This window comes from Lissotriton vulgaris, chromosome 1_1 (genome assembly GCF_964263255.1).
Source record: "Lissotriton vulgaris chromosome 1_1, aLisVul1.2, whole genome shotgun sequence".
Classification (NCBI taxonomy): domain Eukaryota; kingdom Metazoa; phylum Chordata; class Amphibia; order Caudata; family Salamandridae; genus Lissotriton; species Lissotriton vulgaris.
Genome location: NC_141685.1, coordinates 1827949267 through 1827969522, shown reverse-complemented (window position 1 = coordinate 1827969522; position 20256 = coordinate 1827949267). Strand labels below are relative to the sequence as shown.

General features: G+C 44.4%; 1 protein-coding gene and 1 pseudogene across 2 annotated transcripts in view; both read right to left on the bottom strand.

Annotated features, from left to right (window-relative positions):
- Positions 1-20256, bottom strand: part of C1_1H12orf75 (chromosome 1_1 C12orf75 homolog) — a 319665-nt gene that overhangs the window by 181387 nt on the left and 118022 nt on the right. The window lies entirely within an intron of this gene.
- On the bottom strand, positions 2482-2927 carry LOC147751289 (transmembrane protein 238 pseudogene; annotated as a pseudogene).

Below are 20256 nucleotides of genomic sequence, written 5' to 3'. Positions count from 1 at the left end.
CCCACACGATGAACACCATCCACTCGAGCTCCCCAGTCGATCCCTGCCCACACGACATCTTCAACAAAGCTGACTCCATCATCGCACCCAAACTTCGGGACATCATCAACAACTCCTTCATATCCGCCACCTTCCCGGAGAGCTGGAAGCACGCAGAGATCAGCGCCGTCTTGAAGAAACCCACCGCAGACCCCTCAGACCTCAAGAACTTCCGCCCCATCTCGCTCCTCCCCTTCCCTGCAAAAGTTATCGAGAAAACCATCAACAAACAGCTGACAGCCTTCCTGGAGACTAACGGCTCCCTTGACCCATCGCAGTCCGGATTCCCTGCGAACCACAGCACCGAGACCGCCCTCATTGCGGCCACCGACGACATCCGGACCCTGCTGGACAACGGAGAAACCGCCGCCCTCATCCTGCTCGACCTTTCGGCTGCGTTCGACACGGTCTGCCACCGCTCCCTGACAACCCGCCTCCGTCACGCCGGGATCCAAGGAAAGGCCCTGGAATGGATCACCTCCTTCCTCTCTGACAGAACCCAAAGAGTCTCCCCGCCATTCCTCGCAGAAGCCACCAAGATCATCTGCAGCATACCTCAAGGCTCATCGCTCAGACCCACCCTCTTCAACATCTACATGAACCCCCTCGCAGCCATCGCACGCAAGCACAACCTAAACATCATCTCCTACGCCGACGATGCCCAACTGATCCTCTCCCTCACCAACGACCCCACCTCCGCCAGAGCCAGCTTCCAGGACGGAATGAAAGACATCGCAGACTGGATGAAGCTCAGCCGCCTGAAACTGAACTCAGACAAGACGGAAGTCCTCATCCTCGGCCCATCCATCTCCGCCTGGGACGACTCCTGGTGGCCCCCTGCTCTGGGACCCCCACCCAAGCCCAAGGACCACGCATGCAACCCGGGCTCCATTCTGGACTCCTCCCTCACGATGGCCAAGCAAGTTAATGCCGTTACCTCATCCTGCTTCAACACTCTCCGCATGCTCCGTAAGATCTTCCACTGGATCCAGGAAAACGGTCACCCAGGCCCTCATCACCAGCCGTCTGGACTACGGGAACTCCCTCTACGCTGGGACCACAGCCAAACTACAGAAAAGACTCCAGCGCATCCAGAACGCCTCAGCACAACTCGTCTTGGACATCCCCAGACACAGCCACATCTCGGCCCACCTGAGGGACCTGCACTGGCTCCCCGTCAGCAAAAGGATCACGTTCAGAATCCTCGCACATGCACACAAGGCTCTCCACAACTTGGGCCCTGAATACCCCAACAACCGCCTCACGTTCTACACGCCAACCCGCCAGCTCCGCTCTGCCAGCCTCGCAACCATCCCACGGATCCGCAGAACCACCACCGGAGGAAGATCATTCACCTACCTGGCGGCCAAGACCTGGAACACCCTGCCCAACCACCTACGACTCACCCAAGACCAGCTCTCCTTTAGGAAGCAACTCAAGACATGGCTTTTCGAGTAGTAGCAGCACCCCCCCCCCCCAGCGCCTTGAGACCCTAGCGGGTGAGTAGCGCTCTTTACAAATACTCTTGATTGATTGATTGAATGGGGGAGTAGGTGCAGATGGCGCTCGTTTGCCGGTTACGTTTTAGTTGAAAAGTTCCGCGTGATAGAAATTAATTGTTTTAAAGTCTATTCAAATGTAAAAATCGACGTTTTACTGATAATTAAACAGAAAATCTGAACAGAGCAAAAAAAATACCAACAATAAAGCCCACTAGATAAAGCGGTTGACAGCGTCGGTTATGCCCGCAGTTTAAGGATATTTTTGAGCAACTCTGTCAGTGTGTGGATTCCATGTTGCTCCCATTTCTTCCTATTGAAGATGCTTATCGGGTATACAAGCATCTGACGCTGCTAGGATCACACCAGGCATCGACGGTTGAGCCGAGGTGTGATCTCACCGCTTGTGATCCCAGCCTATTGCAATATCCACAGTAAGGAGTCAGCGAGGTTCTCCCCAGGGCATTGCACGCATGCAGTGGCCGAATGAGTAAACGCCTGCAACTTTCGATTCTAACGCAACAGGTGGTTTGGCGCACCCTAGTCTCGTGAGTGGTTAGCCAGGATTCCAGGTCAGAGGATGCACCCCCCATCTTTCCCACCCATTCATGTATTTATTTACACCCCAATGCATTCTGGGAGTTCTAGTCTTGATTAATGTGACTTGAAACAGTCGGACTACATAATTGGGGGTGGAAAGGTAAATACAGTCTGACACCACACAGGGCCTGTGTGCATAAATAAGATGGGCAAGTGTGGGCCCAAATCATACAAACTCACTACATTTTAACATTATCATCCTACCCGTCAAGAGTTATTGCAAGGGGTAATAGTCTGTCCATAAGCCACCTACCGTGGCTATTGATCAGACTGACTTCCACCCATCAAAATTAACTCTGTTGTTGCCAGCAGTGGGGCTAAGCCTTCGACTTACCCCAACAGGTCAGGCCGGGGACCCCCTCGGGGACGCCTCTTCTTCTCCTTGGTGCGGGGCAGCTGCAGGCGGTCCTCCCCCGCCGCACCCGCACCTCCGATACCCCTGTGAGGCCCTCCCTTCTTCCTTTCACCTCCCCCTGGCTTGCCACTACGGCGAGAGAGGCGGCGGGAGATCTTGCGGGCCAGGTGGTAGAGTGTGCCCCCTTTGATGACATAGTCTTGCTCCCGCTCCTCCAGGGAAATCTCGATATTGCCTGTGTACCAGAAGATCCAGCCAATGAGGCTCAGGAACACCAGAATGGCGCCGGTGTAGATCAGCAAGTAGCCAAAGTCCCTCCCGTTGATCTGCAGCTGGGCGAAGATGACCACCAGGAGAGAGGCCACCCCCACCAGGTCCATCAGAAACGCGAACAGGAGAGCCATCCGACAGTGTCATAGAGCGGCCGGAGCCATGTCTGCGCATCCCCAGGAGGGCGGGGCGCTGCAAAAGTGTGCTGTGTGCACAGCAGACTCAGGAAACTGAACTAACCTGTTGTGGGAGGTAGGGATCACGCTACACACTGCCGGGGGGGCGAGCAGGCTTAACCGTTTCGCCTCATCTCATCCCACACAAGCTGCAATGACAGAAAAATAGAAGAAAGTAGCGAGAGCCATGGGCTGGGCTAGGCCTACCCACCCTGGGCCTCACCATGCGTCCGGGAACAGCATCAAATTATGGACGGAAGCCGGAGGTTCTTTTGTGACTGTCATGGTTCGCTTATTAGAAAACAATTTGAGAGCGAGTGCAAGAGACACTCTCGGTCCCCCTGGGTTAAATGTATCAAACAAAAAGAGAGTGTCATGCGCAAAGGGAATTGGGTATGAATACTAAGCAGAGACTAGAAAGAGGTATCCCTTTAAGAACACATTGGAAATCTCCTAGGGATTGTATGGAAGCCCTCACTCACCAACCTGGTTGGTGACATGCTTCATCATCGGGCCCACCAGGAGAAGCCGAATGCCTCCCTGCTGTGCTACAACGCCAGGTTACTGCGGAGCTGGTTGTTGTGACAGTGATGTGAAAAACGTGATTTAAAAATGTCTAAGCTGTACCAAACAAAAAATGTATTCACTGGTCAGCTCGACATGGTTAAAAGATGTGTGGGTGAACTACCATAGATTATGATGGAAGTTTCCACTTTATAGTGCGGTCAACATGTTTCTGCCCTTCCAAGTGTATGATTTACCGGGCATTCTTCAGGACCGTGTTGTGTGTACCTCGGAGGTATGGGCGCGCTAAGGCCCACCCTGACCCGAGGACGTGAAAGTTAAAATAGTAGAAACTAGTGTAAAAAATAGGTGCAAGAAAGACAAACCACAAGTTGTGGGAATTACCTCAGTTACGAGGAACCTGTGTAGTCTGTAACACAGGTTCCTCGTAACTGAGGTAATTCCCACAGCTTAGACATTTTTAAATCACGTTTTTCACATCACTGTCACAACAACCAGCTCCGCAGTAACCTGGCGTTGTAGCACACCAGGGAGGCATTCGGCTTCTCCTGGTGGGCCCGATTTGCGCATGACACTCTCTTTGTCATGGTTCGCTGACAGCATACCTGCAGACTTCTTGAAACATTAGAAAACACACACACACACACACACACACACACCCACTCACTCACTCTCACGCTCTCTCTCTCTTTGCTAATTCACAGTCACCCTTAAAACAAGCGCTCGAGCGCTCGCCATTGGTCTATAAGCCCTGTCCTTTTCAGATTGGGGGGCGTGTTTTCAAAGATGTAAACAACAATCAAAAATGCACCCCCCCAGTCTGAAAAAGACGGGGCTTACAGACAAATGGTTCTTCTTTCAATCTAAGCCCCCCCGTCCTTTAGCGATGAGGGGGGGGGGTGGGGGGGGGTGGGGGGGGGGGAGTGTTTTTGACTGACGTCACTAGAAGACCAAAATGAAAAAACACGCCCCCAATCCGAAAAAGACGGGGCTTAGAGCGAGAGAATGACGACACTGAGACCTCTTCTCCAATGGCTGGCCGCCGTTTAGGAGGCCAGCCAATGGAGAAGAGGCGCAGGATTTACCCTCGCTACTCGGAGTCATTAAGTCTCGCTGGCGAGACTGCACATGTGTGCAGCCTACGCTAGCCGAGACCTAAAAAAGTGCCTTGGTAGACTGACATCAGTAGCTGGTGTGCAGACTGGGAGCCACAGCGCTTTCACCCGGTCTCTGATGTGAAAAATCTCCGATGTCAATGTGGAAAGTGCACAAAACAACGACCTGGATACACTGACGCATATAAAACTGATGACAGCTGGAAGTCTGAAGCCGAAAGGTTGACCTTTCTTGGAGGGATGAAGTTGAGTGGCGTGGAGGGGGTGACGAGGGCACCACACTGAGGTAAAGCAGTACAAAATCACATCTCTCATACATTCATAGCAGAAACCCAATCTTATGCATAGATAAATCATGTTTATGAATTGAAGCACAATCTGCTTTACTGTGATGAAGTAAAATGTCCAAAGAGTGCAGTCACCTAACCAGCATGCACATTTTACAACACCCTCCAATGTAACTGCCTCTGGATGCTTTTGACACCATTCCCCTCTGGAGGAGTGAGTGCAGACCACGAGTGTCTAATGTAGATTGGTAGTCTTCTTATAAAAGATTATACATGTCTCAGATGTTGTATTCTTTGACAACTTCTTACTTCTAGCCAACATGTCTTTGGTTATGAGATCAATTTCCCATCGAGTTTTTGAAGGATAGAGTAAGTGCTATATAATAATGTAGCACCAGTTGATGGTAAATGTATAATCCTTCATCAAGGTCACACCAGTTTTATGAATATTTGGCAGAGCAACAGCTTTTTACAAATTAGGATCTTAAAGTTCATAACATGGAGGCATCCAAGGCTCTCATAATCAGGGGATGGTCGTCTACAATGAAACAATAGATAGTAGGAGAATTCAGGAAAAGGCATCAGAGTTGGAATCTGATGACGCTAGTGTGGCTCAGCGTTGGGGCATGCTAGTATTCCCATTCCCAACAAATTAATCTGCCATCATGAACCCATGTGTTAAATCTTTATAAAGGTGTCTCATCTAAAATCAATCACAGACCAGTATTGTCTCAGAAGGGGGTCTACATCAGGAGTCAGGAATGGTTGCGATCATAATATATTGTGTGCTCACACCTATAATCAGTACTTGAAATGGAACAATCGAAGTGCAAGTACTCTGTGATTGAGTACCTGCTGGTTTCTGAAAAGTGCTGGTACTCTCCAATCAAAAGTATTAGGTCACTGTTCTGAAGTCTCAGTACTCTACCTCTCGAAATAAGAAAGTGCCTGTACCCTGTACCGGACAGTACCGGCCCATTTGAAGCACTGCCCATAATGTAAATAAACTATGAAGTTGTGATTTTCTATACTACTTCCTAATGGAAAATATTTTATTTGCGGGATGTGAAATAATAAAATTATATATATTTTTTAAATATAACTTTGCTAATTCTGCAGATGTGAAAGTAACCAGTTGCCACAGACTTTTAGACCAGTCTCCATTCCCCCCCCCCCCTCACCCCCGAGGTTGAAAGATCATGGAAAGGAAGGCCACAGGACCACTACAAGTATTCAGAACTCATTTCTACATGACAATTTAAGAAGGATGCTGATGGTTGGAAATGTTAATCCTATTTGACCTGTGCGCTGCTTGCAACAGTGGATAACAACAATTTATTGGCGTGATTAAAGAAGTGAGCAGGAGTCTCTGTAACAGCTAATAATGTTGTTCTTGTTGGACCATAAATTATAATTGGTTCTTCATCATCAACTATGATATCAATCTAATATAGGGATCTACCCCACGCCCCCTTTTATTAAATTTAAACATGAAACCGTTAGCACAGCCTATCTCCCAATTCCATTTAAATGCACATCAATGTACGATATAGATCTTCATATTTGTGTGTGTAATCCGGATAAGTAGTGTAGTAACATCAATATCTGCCTGAAAGGTGCTTCATAAATAAGCCCATGAGGACTGATCTGGAGGCTTCTCTAGTGTGAAAACCTCCTTCACCTGGCCTGAGGAACTAGTGTCACGTGGTCAGGTTAGGCCCGATTGGAAACACCACCACTTACATGTTCAAGTTTCTTAAACTGCCTTTTCCTTTAAACAAGGTGACTTCTGACATACATCTGAGTGTGTGTCAATGCAGGATAACATTCTGTGAATCGGCATGGCTTACATTTCCACTTCGTGGGTACATTATCCTGACACCTTGAACATTTAGTACAAGGGATAAAGTTCACTGCACAAATGATATTTATGTTATTGTTCATATGGTGACAGTGCTATCCAACTAAAATAAACAATTGCGACCTGACAGGGGTTGCAACATGGCCACAAGGGTAGGGTGACCAGGCGTCCTGGATTTGTCCATAGCCCCGTTTTTCGGCAGCTGTCCTAGCAGATTTCAGGCTATTAAGCTCATGTCCTGGTTTTTACAGAGGGTCGGCTGAAAACGGTGGGAGGTATCTTTTTACGTTTTGCAAACCAGAGACAGTTAGCAGCTGTTATAAGAAATGCATTTAATTAATAGGCATGCTACTGGCTTTAAAATCAGCATTTTAAGTAAGTTCTTAAGGGGTCTTCTGTAATTCTCTGCTAAGAAGCGCTGTCATTCTGTTCACTGGGATGAAGTAAAATTGCAGTCCTATTTTTGGAAAATGTCCCGGGTTTGGCTTAAAAATTCAGGTCACCCTGTACACAGGTCTTATTACAAGTACACAACCACTTCTTGTTTAGGCAGAGGAGCACTCAGCTGACACTGCAGGTTCACTGAATGCCAGAATTCCAGCTCAGCTGATTCCTGCGTACCAACACGAGGAATGCCCAGCTCTACACCAAGAGGGGCAGCCTGATGACACTTACCCATTGGTAACGGGGAGTTAGTCTACCCTGGCAGGGATTTGACAGATCACCCACCGTCAGCAAAACTAGGATTAGGGAGCGCAAAGTAGGAGTACAACTATACACAGTACTTATATGCCTGCATATATTCACTGTATTAGCACAATGATAGAAATGTTCATCCTTTTCACTATTCTTGTGAAACTAATTGTACTAATCAGTTTCATTCTATAAATTATCACAGCACATGTATATTATGCAAAAATCACATTGCTTCAATAAATACCGAAAAGCCTTGCTGAATGTTTGAGTACTTCTTCGGGTATACACGAGAGTCCAAACGAAAAGGTTCTAGATCTGCAACCATTATTTCCTTGGGGAGGGGAGGAAAATCCCAGTTGTCATGTTCAAGGGTTGCACACACAATTGTAGCCCTATAAGGTATGGGGTACAGATGGGGCACTGTGGCTAGCAGGGATATAGGCCAGCATATCCAGAGGGTCTGCACGGAATCAGTCTGGCACAATCTTAACATTTATGTTTTCCAATAAACGCACAGTTTTACAGAGGGAGGTTCAAGCCGCAAGTTGATAAAATAAGGAAAACAAGGGTTTAAAAGAAATACGGTTAAAGTGCGCATTTGAAGATGTAAACACGAGCTAGACTCGCATGCATATCGTGATGGAGCCTTTCTTCACACAACTTCTATGGACTGCTTCGAGTCGCACGTTTAGAATTACATTCATGAAGAAGTAATAGGATTGTCTCCGACAAGCTCCGGTAGAGACGTCGGTTGCTTAGCAAGGAAGTCACGAAAGAGACTCGGAGTGTGTTTTCAGTCAGCTCTTCAAGAGGCTGTTAATGAGGGTGCGTAGGAAGTTGTTTACAGCGTGATAAGAGCATTTGAAGTTCGGTAAAGGAAAATAGAGTTTTATAGCGGTTAATTCTTAGAAATAGAAATATTTTAAAGGTTGCGAGTAGAAAAAAAGGAAATAATACCTTTAAGATTTAAGGTTTGTTTGAAAAGATCTGAATTATAACAGGCATTTACAATGCAACGATCTCGCCTTTGCAAAAGTTAGAGCTATTGCATTGTAAATGATAACATTTTTATTTATGTGTTGGTTTTGAAAACAGATAAATAAATGGCATTGTCATTTACAATGCCAATAGCTTAGTCTCTCGCAAATGCGAGACCTATTGCATTTGCACCCACACATACACAAAGAGAGTGCCCCCCCACACACAGACCCCCACACACACAGAGCCACACACAGAGGCACACTCCCCACACACAGAGCCCCACACACAGAGCCCCACACACAGAGCCCCACACACAGAGCCCCACACACATACACACAGAGCCCCACACACATACACACAGAGCCCCACAGCCACACACACACAGCCACACACACACAGCCCACAATCGCAGCGCGTGCACCGGCCTGTACCACTTGGAAGGCAAGACTATCACAATAGGTCTCGCTGGCGGCAGCGCTTTTGCGCTGCAACGCCAGGCGAGACCTAAAAACGGAGCAAGGAGAGGGTTCTCTTGAGGAGAAAGTAAATAAGGCTATAGAGAAAATAACTACAGAAGTCTCTTTGAGGATGGAAAAGAAATTAGAATTGTTGGCTGCTATGAAGTCAGGAAGACAAGAGGAGGAAAGTTTTTATTCAGCTCAAGAGAATGAATCTGCGCAAAGAATTAGTAAGAAGGCTTCAAGGAAAAGGAAACATGTTTCTTTAAGTGAAGAACATGGTAAGAAAACAAGGTCTACAATGGTAGAACATGTGTGCTGTTCAGACATGCAAATAGTGGGTAATAACATGTCTGACCCAAAAGAGGTACGGGTTAGACTTAGATCGGAGTGCCCACGACCCATTGTGGATAATAAGGGGTTGATGACACCAGAACTTGATTCGAAAATGATTGCATTTATTGTGAAAGGGGGCCGTGATCGGGGAAAGGAATGGATAGGGGGTTAAAATCTTGTCAAGACAGGTTATTAGATATAGTTGGCCCAGTTTCAAAAATATTTGACATGGCGGAGGAGGCCTATGTTGGTACAAATAATATTGATGTACAAGAACTTCTTGAATGGATTCAAAGGGTCGTATGCTTATTAGGCAACGCAAATACAGCTTTATCTATTGAAAGGAGGAAGAGTTTATTACTTAAAATTGACCCAAAGTTGGTAGACCTTGTGGTAAAAGAGGAGGGACCTTTGGCTAAGGGCCTTCTTTTTGGTGATGAATTTATCAAGGTATGTAGGGGAGTTTAGCAGTCTACAAAAGTCTCAAAGAGAGATAAAGAAGGTTTTTAGTGAGCGTGTTTTTGGCTCGGCCGGGAGAACAAGGAGCCGATTACCCGGCCGATGACAAGGAATCACTAGAGGCTCTTTTACACGTGGATTTGGAGGTAGAGGCTACCAGGGTCAACAATATTTTCGAGGAGGATTTTTTCTGCAATGACAACATGGAAGAGGAAGATACAATAGAGGAGAGAGACTAGGCAGAGGCTCGAGTGGTAAGTCAAGACCCTTCTGTTATCCACTTAAAATTGGGCGCCAGACTTGCCCAATTTACAAAGATTTGGAGGTCAATAACAAAGGACCCTTGGTGTTAGAAACTGTTCAAGGTTTCAGGATAGAATTTACAGCAAATCCAGTACAGGAAAGGATACCAAATCGTATGCTTTTCAAAAAAGAACAAATGGAACTGATAGACTTAGATATTCAAGAATTAATAAGGAAAGGAGCAATAGTGAGAGAGAGACAGTGTTGGAGAACCGGGCCTTATGGGCCGGGCGGCGCAGGGCACGCCTTAATCCCCAGGCTCACCTGCCTTGTTACTAACAGAGACACAAGACACTCCGTTGAGCGTGGAAGCCAGGTTTATTAGCTGCAGCTAAGCACAGTTATCCCAGAAGTACATGTAAAGTGTAAGTTCTAAGGAGACTGCCACTTTAATCCGTGGCGTACAATCTCTTAGACTAAACACATTTACGATATCCCTCTCCCCGTACACACAAAACGAACCAATAGGAAAAGTTGAAAAACAAGTGGTCAGGTATCCTAGTATACGGCTCTCTCGGACCCCGTGTGTCACCCCTCCCAACAAATTAATCAGTGATGGTGTTCACAATCCCCTCTCGCAGGTGGAAGGACATGCTGGTGTGTCTCAATGGATGGTTGTGTAATAGGAGCATACAAGGAGAGAATAGCGAAGGCCAGTTGGATAAGATAGTAGGTCTGCTGAGACAGGGATCCCTGTCTGCTGAGACAGGGATCAATCGAGCCAGACATGGATTAACGAACTCGATCAGATCCTGACATCGGGTTTCATGAACAATGGAGTTACTTTTTGACTGAAGGGACACGTAGCAGCTGGAAAAGCAAAAGCATTGCGTTCGCCTTGACGCCTGAGTGAGGGCAACAGAAAATGGCGACAGGACACAAAATGGCGGCTAAATACAGGATGAAATCTGAAATCGCATAACCTCAGTGTGAAAGGGTTTATAAGAATATTTTTCTAGTGGAGAAAAAAGACAAAAGGCGGCATAAGCCCTGTAATAAATTTACGCCAGTTGAACGATTGGGTGGTATATCACCATTTCAAAATGGAGGGAATACATCTATTGAAGGATGCGTTATTGAAAGGAGATTGGATGACAAGATTGGACCTAAAGGATGCTTATCTTACAATACCAATTTGGAGAGAACATCAGAGATATTTGAGGTTTGTGTGGAAAGACCAGATGTGGAAGTTTGTGTGTCTACCTTTCGGCCTGTCATCCACACGGTGGTGCTTCACGAAGGTACTTCTCCCGGTGGCGGCTTTTCTGAGAGAGATGGGTGTTCGAATGATAACATATTTAGACAATATTTTGTTAATGGACCAGGACAGGGATACTCTTCTTCCTCATACGATGTTAACAATAGAGTTGCTCGAGTCTCTAGGTTTTGTAGTCAACAGGATGAAATCTCAATGTGTACCCAGTCAACAACCAACATTTTTAGGGTTTGTGATAGATACGGTAGAAGCAGTTTTGAAGCTTCCAAGGAAAAAAGCTAAAGAGAATTCGGAAGGAATTAAAAAATGTTTTGAAAATGAATAGCATCTCTTTAAGAATGTTGGCTCACGTAGTAGGACTTCTGTCATCTACAATCCAGGCAATTTTTCCAGGTCCTTTACATTACAGGGTACTACAGAGATTGAAGGCTTTCCATTTAAGGAATAGTTTGAGATATTCAGAGAGTGTATGTCTCTCGCAGGAAGCAAGACAGGAGTTAATTTGGTGGCTGAGGAATATGGAAGCGTGGAATGGGCGAGCAATTTTTGGAGAGAGTGCAGATCTAATTGTAGAATCCGATGCAAGCCTGGAAGGCTGGGGTGCAAGATACGGTTTGTTAAGTACTGGAGGTCGTTGGATAAGTCAGGAAAGGAATTTACATATAAATTGCTTAGAATTATTAGCAGGATCTTTCGCAAAATGTTTTGGCTAACAGACTGCAAAATGTTCAGTCATCTTAAGGATGGACGATGTTTCTGCAGTGCGATATGTCAACAGGCTGGGAGGTCCACGGTTGAAAGGTCTAGCACATTGTTTCTCAAACTGGGGTCCACGGACCCCCAGGGGTCAGTGACACATACCCAGGGGGTCCGTAGGCAACCGTTTTAAAAGCTTAAAAGCACAGAAAAGTTTCTTGTATAATTAGCAGCTTTCCGCAACAATAAAAGTGTCAAGATAATGCCAGTGATTAATGTACCTGCTGGAGTGTGAGGAGAGTTTTGTTCAGTGGCAGCTTTGACTTAACTAGTGTAGCGCAGAGGGTTAATGTGCCTACTGCAAAGAATGTGTAACATGCATTTTAAAAAGCAGTATTTTATGTGCATAGGTTCGTGGTTACTGATTGTCACAGAGATTTTCATTACTGTGCACTTTATAAGTGACAATCGTAATGTAGCAGAGGGACCTATAAACGGTCATCAAAAAGCTGCTTGCAAACTAAGTAGTACCAGTTAGTAACTTATGTTTTTCCCCAGTTATTTATTATCCTGATGCTGCTAAAAAGATTTATTTGGTCTGAGTTTGTGCTTTTCCAGACCACGCACTTTTTAAACATTTTATATACACATTTATTTACATGTATGATTCAATGTCTCTATATGTGTGTGATGTGAAGTGCTCTGACATCCTACAATGGTATGAGAAATGCTATGGAACAAATGAAATACATGTGACAGAGGGGCTATTACTTCAATATAAAATACTAAAGGCCAGATGTACAATCTGTTCGCGAACCCGTTTGCGCATGAAAAAACCTATTGAGCCATGTACATTGCCTATTTTGTGAGTCGCAATTTGTTTGCGACACGCTAAATAGGTTTTGCAACTTGCTATTTGGAAGGGGCATTCCCTTCCAAATAGCGAGTCTCAAAACCATGTACAAATGTTTTGTGGTCGCAAAACACTCGCAATTACCACCTATTTCAAGTAGATGGTAATGCATTTGCAAATGGGAAGGGGTCCCCAGGGGACCCATTCCCCTTTGCAAATGCATGCAAAATTATTTTTTAAGGGCAAGCAGTGACCCAGGGACCTCTGCCTGCCCTTAGAAAATGAAATGAAAAACGTTTAATTTCCTTTTTTTAAACGCATTGTAAACGGGCTGCATTTTTTTTAAACTGCTTTATTTAAAAGCAGTCACAGACATGGTGGCCTGCAGAGCCCAGCAGACCACCATACCTGGGAGGGCTGGCATTCTCAATGGGCTCGCAAATTGCGAGAGGCTCATTAAAATTAATGAACCTCGCAATTTGCGACCCCATTGGGAAACCCAAACAGTGTTAAACACACTTTTGTACATTTCATTTAGCGACTGGCAATATGCCACTCGCAATGTGTAGCCAATTGCGAGGTGCTAAATGAAATGGTCGTACATCTGGCCCCAAAATCCTTAGAACTTTGAGTATCTGTTTTGTGTGCACACGTGTGTATTTTTTACGAATTACTGTTTTAATATTTGAAATGTAACTCATACAATTTTCTTGGGGTTCCCCGGCTTCCAGTGGTGACTCAATGGGGGTCCTCAGGAGTTAAAAGTTTGGGAACCACTGGTCTAGCAGATATATCGAGAGTCTTTGGGGAGTATTGTTTGGAGAGGAATATTTATGTTCAAGCAGAACATATTCCAGGGAATTCCAATTCTGTGGCAGATTGGTTTTCAAAGAACTTGTAAGACTTTAGCGATTAGATGTTAGCCAGGATTGTTTTTATGAAATTGAACCAATTTTGGGGTTCGTTTCAGATAGATCTCTTTGCGAACAGGATAAGCACACAACTAGAGAGGTTTTTCAGTTGGCATCCAGATCTGGAGGCAATGGGAATAGATGCATTTCTGCAGGATTGGAGGGGCCTACGTCCATATGCTTTTCCACATTTTTTCAATAGGCAGAGTGACAGGGATGATTCGGAAGTGGATAGAAACAGTGGTGTTGATCACTCCGTTTTGGGGTTCTCAAGCTTAGTACCCTATGTTTAAGCTTTCCTGTTTTCAGTTTCTATTTTTGGTAAATCCTGGTGGGGTTCTTTCTGTATTTTCAAAATCTTAAAAAACAGTTATCAGTGGTTACACACTTTCGTGCCACTAAAAACAGAAAAAAAGTGTTTTTCCGGTGTTTATCTAACGTTTTGCTTTTATTATTGCTTGCTTTCTACACTGAAAGAACATGGTATTTAGACAGTGTACTTATAGTGTATATGAGGTCCAAATAGATTTTTGCAAATTAATCTGATTGTTGTACACCATGCACTACTTCTTCAGTGAGTCTTTGGGTCATGTGCGCTCGCTCTTTCCTTCCCATGTAAACTTCTGTGAATAGGCCCTCTCAGCATTCATAGCCCCTTGGGCTGAGAACCATCAGCTAAGGGACACAGTTGGGATTACTCTTTCTTTGATGCCACAAAGCACAAAATGATAAATATTTGTGTTTTAATTCCTATGCATAAGAAAACAGTGCACCAGAATGGACTAAAAAGCCAATAGCATCCCTCATTAACTCTGAAGATTGTAAAGATGCTTTCAGCATACCATCTAACAAGTGGCAAGAATCTCCTACAGGGACTCACTTCAGCTCAGGTATCAATTTTGACAGGTCATCACGCAACATTGTTATATACATAGCTGAATCACTGCAAATACAAACAATATCACTCCAATCTTTGTTGAACTTGTGAAGAACCTTTTTTGCATAGCATTACAAGTGACACTGCGTTCCATGTTTTCCAAAAGTCTGGTGCCATGTTTTCACCACTGTCCCAGATGCTTGGTGATATATACTTGTCACTATACCTTGCATTGAATGTTTAAAGCCTGAGGTGTTGGCAATTCACCTACTATCATGACTGGCTTACTAGAAACTGTGGTCTGATGATGTTAAGGGTTTTTACCCATTCTCTGTGGGAAAATGAGATGACACATATTAGGAAAGATTTTTATGAAACCAGCCATTTTACCCATCATTGAAAGAATCAAATGCAGCCAAAATATCAAATATGAGTTTGATATTTCCTGATTCTCTATAGTTTATTAAATAATTAAACTAGACCTAAAACATGAAACTAAACCCTGCATCTTTAGATAAAAGGCCACAAAACTGAAACAAGTAAAAGGAAGAAGAAACAATATTTTAGTGGCATCCCTAAATTACAAAACTCAAGCAGAATAATGTTAGCCAGTCTTTCTTACTGCTAGCTTGTATAACAAAGTTACATTGTTTTGACCCCTTCAGGAAGAAAAAATGAATCCATCACTCTTTTTCCTTTCTTTGAATGGCATTTAGTTTGTGGTTGTCTAGGTGTTTTGGAAAGGGGCGACCACTCGGTCCCCCCGAACGTATGGTTGGGTGCCCCGATCCCCCCGGGAAGCCATTTTGGGTGGGGGGAGTGGCTCAGCTGGTATGCCTGAAGCGGCGTAGCTGGGGCGCACCTTTTCCCGCCCAAGAGGGGTTGTCCTAGACACCTACACCGAAGACCACGCCCAGTAGGCGTACCGTAGGAGGGTACACGCCCTCCAGCAGAAGAATAAATAGAGCGGGAATCCGAAGAAGCGTCCTCTTGTTCCTGTGCTCTGAAGGCTGCACCCACTCGTTGCTCGTGAGCCCTCGACGGAACAAGCAGCAATTTTGACCGACCCACCCACCAGCCCCTTATGGCAATGTTTGTTTAAAATAAAGTTTTGCTGAGATAGGCCTTTTTTCCTTTGTAGAAAAGTAAAGGAATGTTTAAGATAAGGATGTGACTTCTGCCTGTAGGATAATGTTTTTCTTGGTAGGAGTGAGCAGTCGATGACACTCGAGACGATGTCAGAATTTTCTTCCTTAGTAGGTAAACAACTGTCGTATTTATTTTGGTCGGGCGGTAAGGTCATGATCGGTGAGCAGTAATTTCAAGGTCCCTAGAGGGGGGCGCCACCCAGAATGGATGGGAGCGCCGGGGGGGGGAGGCGGCCATTGGCCCCTCCCACGGGGAAGCGGCACCCACTAAGGATGGGTCGCCTAGGGGGAGACGGCCATAGGCCCCTCCCAGGGGGGGAGGCGGCTAGATGCCCCTCCTACTAATTTCCCGGGGGCCGGATATCCGCGACGGCGGATAGAGTGTGGGGATGGGGGGGGGGTTGGGGAGTCCACGCTGTCCTTCCTACAGATACCTCACACGGGAACTCGGACGACCTTTAAGATGGCGTCGAGTGGAAAGGGTGCCCCCACCACGACAAGGGAAGTTACAGTTGGCAACGAGGGTAGAGTCCTCTGCGCATGCGCTACTCACACCGTGAGGGCGAGAGTTTTGGTAGTAGGGATCTGACACCGGTTAAGACCTTGCCGTTGGCCTGTAATGCTAGGATGTACAATTTTAATTTAGAATGGATGCATTTGCAGCATGTTAGACTCGGCTAGGAAACCTTTGTATTAGAGATCTGTTAAGGTTAGCCAAAGAACATGTCTTCATCGAAATGTAATAAATGTAAAATTGTACATAATTATGAAACTTTTATTTAATGTTTTAAATTTTGTTTCATATTTTAATAAATACGGCCGGTAGGGTGACTCCCTCCCGCCTTCGAAAAGTTCAAACCTGTGTCCGACTTATCCCATCCTTGGGGATTGTGTTGGGAGGGGGTGGCGGGCATCCCGGCCATATTTCAGTGTTTATATGTTTTCACCGGTGAGGGCTATTTTTCTTTCAGTGGGGTTTTATCAGTTATTATAGGTTTAAACCTAAAACCCCACAGCCTACCTATGTTGTTGGAGAGGAGTGTGGATTTACCAATTCTACTTCCCATGTTTCAAGGGATTGTGCGGGGTCCTCCGGGGGAGACTCACAGTTTGGTGGATTCAGGTCAACATCTGCTAGCTTGGAAACTTTCAGGAGCGTCTGAAGTAAGCCAGGACTTTCATCTGAAGCTTCGAAACTCATTGAGGAATCTTGGGCTCATGGACCAAGGAAGGTATACAAGTCGGCATGGAATAAGTGGAATGGTTGGTGTGTGGAAAGGAATTTGGATCCCATATCAGCAGATGTAGTTTATGTTTTGAATTACTTGACTGATTTGTATAAAAGAGGTTTGGCATATATGTCTGAATTTACATAGGTCTGCAATTTCTGCGGGGCATATTTTGGTAAATGGAATTCCTGTTGGAGAGGAAATTATAGTTAAAAGATTATGGAGAAGTATCAGGTTGTCTAATCCACCAGGTCCAAGGTATACTTCTCTTTGGGATGTGTCTGTTATCTTGCGTTTGAGTCATGTGATAATAGGCTTTTGAATTTAAAAGATGTCTCTTTTAAACTTACTATGTTGTTGTGCGTTCTTTTAGAAGAGTTTCAGATGTTCAGGCATTAGAAATAACAAGCAGATGTTTTACTCCTAAAGGAATTGGTTTTTATTTTAAACACAGAATGAACACTAATTCTACTTCTGTTTTTTACCCATATCTATTAGAAAAGGAAAAACTGTGTGGTATGTTGTGTGTAGGAAGATGAATTTAGAACAAGGCCTATAAGACCTGTTGGGGTGGATCAATTACTCATTTCTTTCAGGTATCCATATAAAGCAGTTTCGTCATCCACTTTGGCAAGATGGGTGAAAACGTTAATGGAAAAAGCAGGAATAGATATATGTAAATTTGGTGCACATTCAGTGAGAGGTGCAGATGCTTCGAAAGCACGAATTTTGGGAGGCAGTCTGCAAGATATTTTTAAAAGCGCAGATTGGTCAACAGATTCTGTTTTTAGAAAATTCAATTTTAAACCTATTGAGAGTGCAGCTCAATGCATCGTTGATATGCTTTGAACTTGCATAAAGTTGGCCTCCGTGTAGGTCAAAATTCAAGCTGAATGGGTCGAATTTTGGATATATCTCATCTCAACGTTTGGGAAAGAAAGAAGATTGTGATTTGTTCCAGTTTATAGACTCTAAATATGAAATATGATTAAAATGTTCTCTTTTAGCAGGCAATGTCAGAAGGAAGAGTATATAATGTTAAGGACTTTTGTTGGTATTGGAATGTTCTTAGAGGTTCTATATTCTTTATTCTAAGAACATGATGTTTTCTTCTTGCTGCCGAGTGGTAGCAATAAAGGAATTATTGCATAATATTTGCCTCTGTGTCCTTAATAAAATCCATATTTTCAGCCCACCAAGGATGTAAAAAATCTACATTATACACAATACATTCAAAGCACTGAAGTGGCTGAAGGCTACAGGGGATTACTACAGTCTAGAAGCATTGTTAGATCTCCTGGAATTCTAAACTTTCTTAACCGGCAAGGTTATGAGCCTTTTGGGCAACCAGTGTAGCAACATAACCCAACTCTCTCCTGAATTACTGTAAGCAGAGCTCCTGTATTACCAAAGCCTCAGGCTACGCTGGTGTAGTCCACAACACAAGCAGGTTTTCCAAGATATTGCACAAATTGCATTCGCTTTCCATAATATCCAACCAACAGCAATCATGTTTATTTAAAAATGTGAATGAAATTAAACCATTGCTCATTATTGATGCATCACAATTCGACAAGTACAATGGTATTAATCTTCTGATTCATTTGTCACTAGTTTAAATAGGTGTATAGTTGGCCGGGGGTGTATGCAGTAATACACAACAAATTGGCCTAGAAGAAGGTACCAACTGAGTGCTATGTCAGTGGGACTCACCTAGCAAGGATTAGCATAGCCTCCTGCTGGCAGAGAATATTTCCTATATACAATCTGTTTCCTGACTTTTTTTTTTTTGAAAATTTCTTTTTTGCAGCACACCGAGTAATCTACAGGTTGTCAATTGCAGCTGATTACATCCATCAGTGCCCAATTGGTACCGCAGGTAGGAGCCTAGATTCCTTTAAAGAGCTACACCCAACTCACTGTCCAACCTGGTGAGTGTGCCTAGTCAGTTCTCCATCTACAGAGAAAACCCTTAGTGACCAGAGCCCTACACCATTTCCTGTAAATTGAATACTATTTCCATCACCAGGACTACACATTTTCTATTCTATACAGCAGATTAAGTAATGATCGAGATATCTAAAGAAATTTTCTGTTCTCGCTCCAACTTTCTAGGAAAACCCACCCTCCCCCCATAAGATCGGCTGCCTCCTATCCGGAGTTCCGCAGGGCACTCAAAATTTTTCTTTTCTTGCAAGCCTTCTCCCCTTAGCATTTGCTTCCCTGCTCCCTAGGGCCTGCATCCTTCAGCGCCAAGAAACCGCTTGGTAGTCGTGCGCTCAATAAATACTTTTAAATTTAAATTCAATGTCTAATTACCAACAAGACTCACTAAGTGATATCATTTTCTGCAATATCCATTTACTTACAAGATCCCAATGTTATCTTATTTTTGAGCTCCTTTCACCATATTCATAACAAAATATTTTACACATTCTCTGCCATATGCAAACTATTGTGGTACAATGTATGCTTGCCAGAAAATGGAATATTATTTCACTTAATAAATACACTGTTAGGCCTGTTAGGCTGCCATACAAGTCTCCAGGAATCTCAGCTCAACCCCTGATAGTTACTCCAAATGCAGCAGGCAATTCCCCCAAAAAACTAAATGAAATTCCTAAACCAATTTTGAAAAATAGAGAAAAATATCAGTGAAAACATGAGACTTCGTCAAATTAGGTAAGGGGGTAGAGGAGAAAAGCAATTTTGAACTTTAAAGCAAGAATATCCGTAAAAAAGTAAAGCACAGATCAATCGTAAAAGTTTACATTTGCCCCGTTCTTAGACAGTATTTCAGGCCAACCGCAATGGTATGTCACCATGTTCAAGGTTTTTACATTAGAACTTATACTCTGAATTCAAAGTCCTTCAAGTGATCAATGTGAGTTAAAAACTGAAGAGAATGCTTTGTTGCTGGGGTTGGTTTGGTGTCTTTTCTCAGTCCAAGGTTTTATGTTTGGACTTGGTCACTTTTGTGGTTCTCAAACATTTAGAGGGGTAAGGCTGGATGTAGAGTGCAGTGCTCCACAAGTCCAGATATCTTGAACTGGAGGTTCCTCTGAGCCACCTTTCACTACAGCAAAAGGCTCTGATCAGTAAGAACCCGGCTTTCTTGCCCAGTTTGGGTGCAACATCACTCGACAAGCCTCAGTACCTTGCCACTTTCCCCTGGAGTTTAGAAAAAATTTATACATCCCCTTTACTCCACTGCTGCCAAAGTTCCTTATCATAACACTGGTCAACAAGTCAGCCAACCATATCAACCACCCAAAGTCCTTAGGGCAGGCTTCTATTCAAAAGGTCTCTCTCCAGCCTGGGGACCTGCATAGTCCAGGTCTGGTGATTAACTGGGCCTTGTAGAAG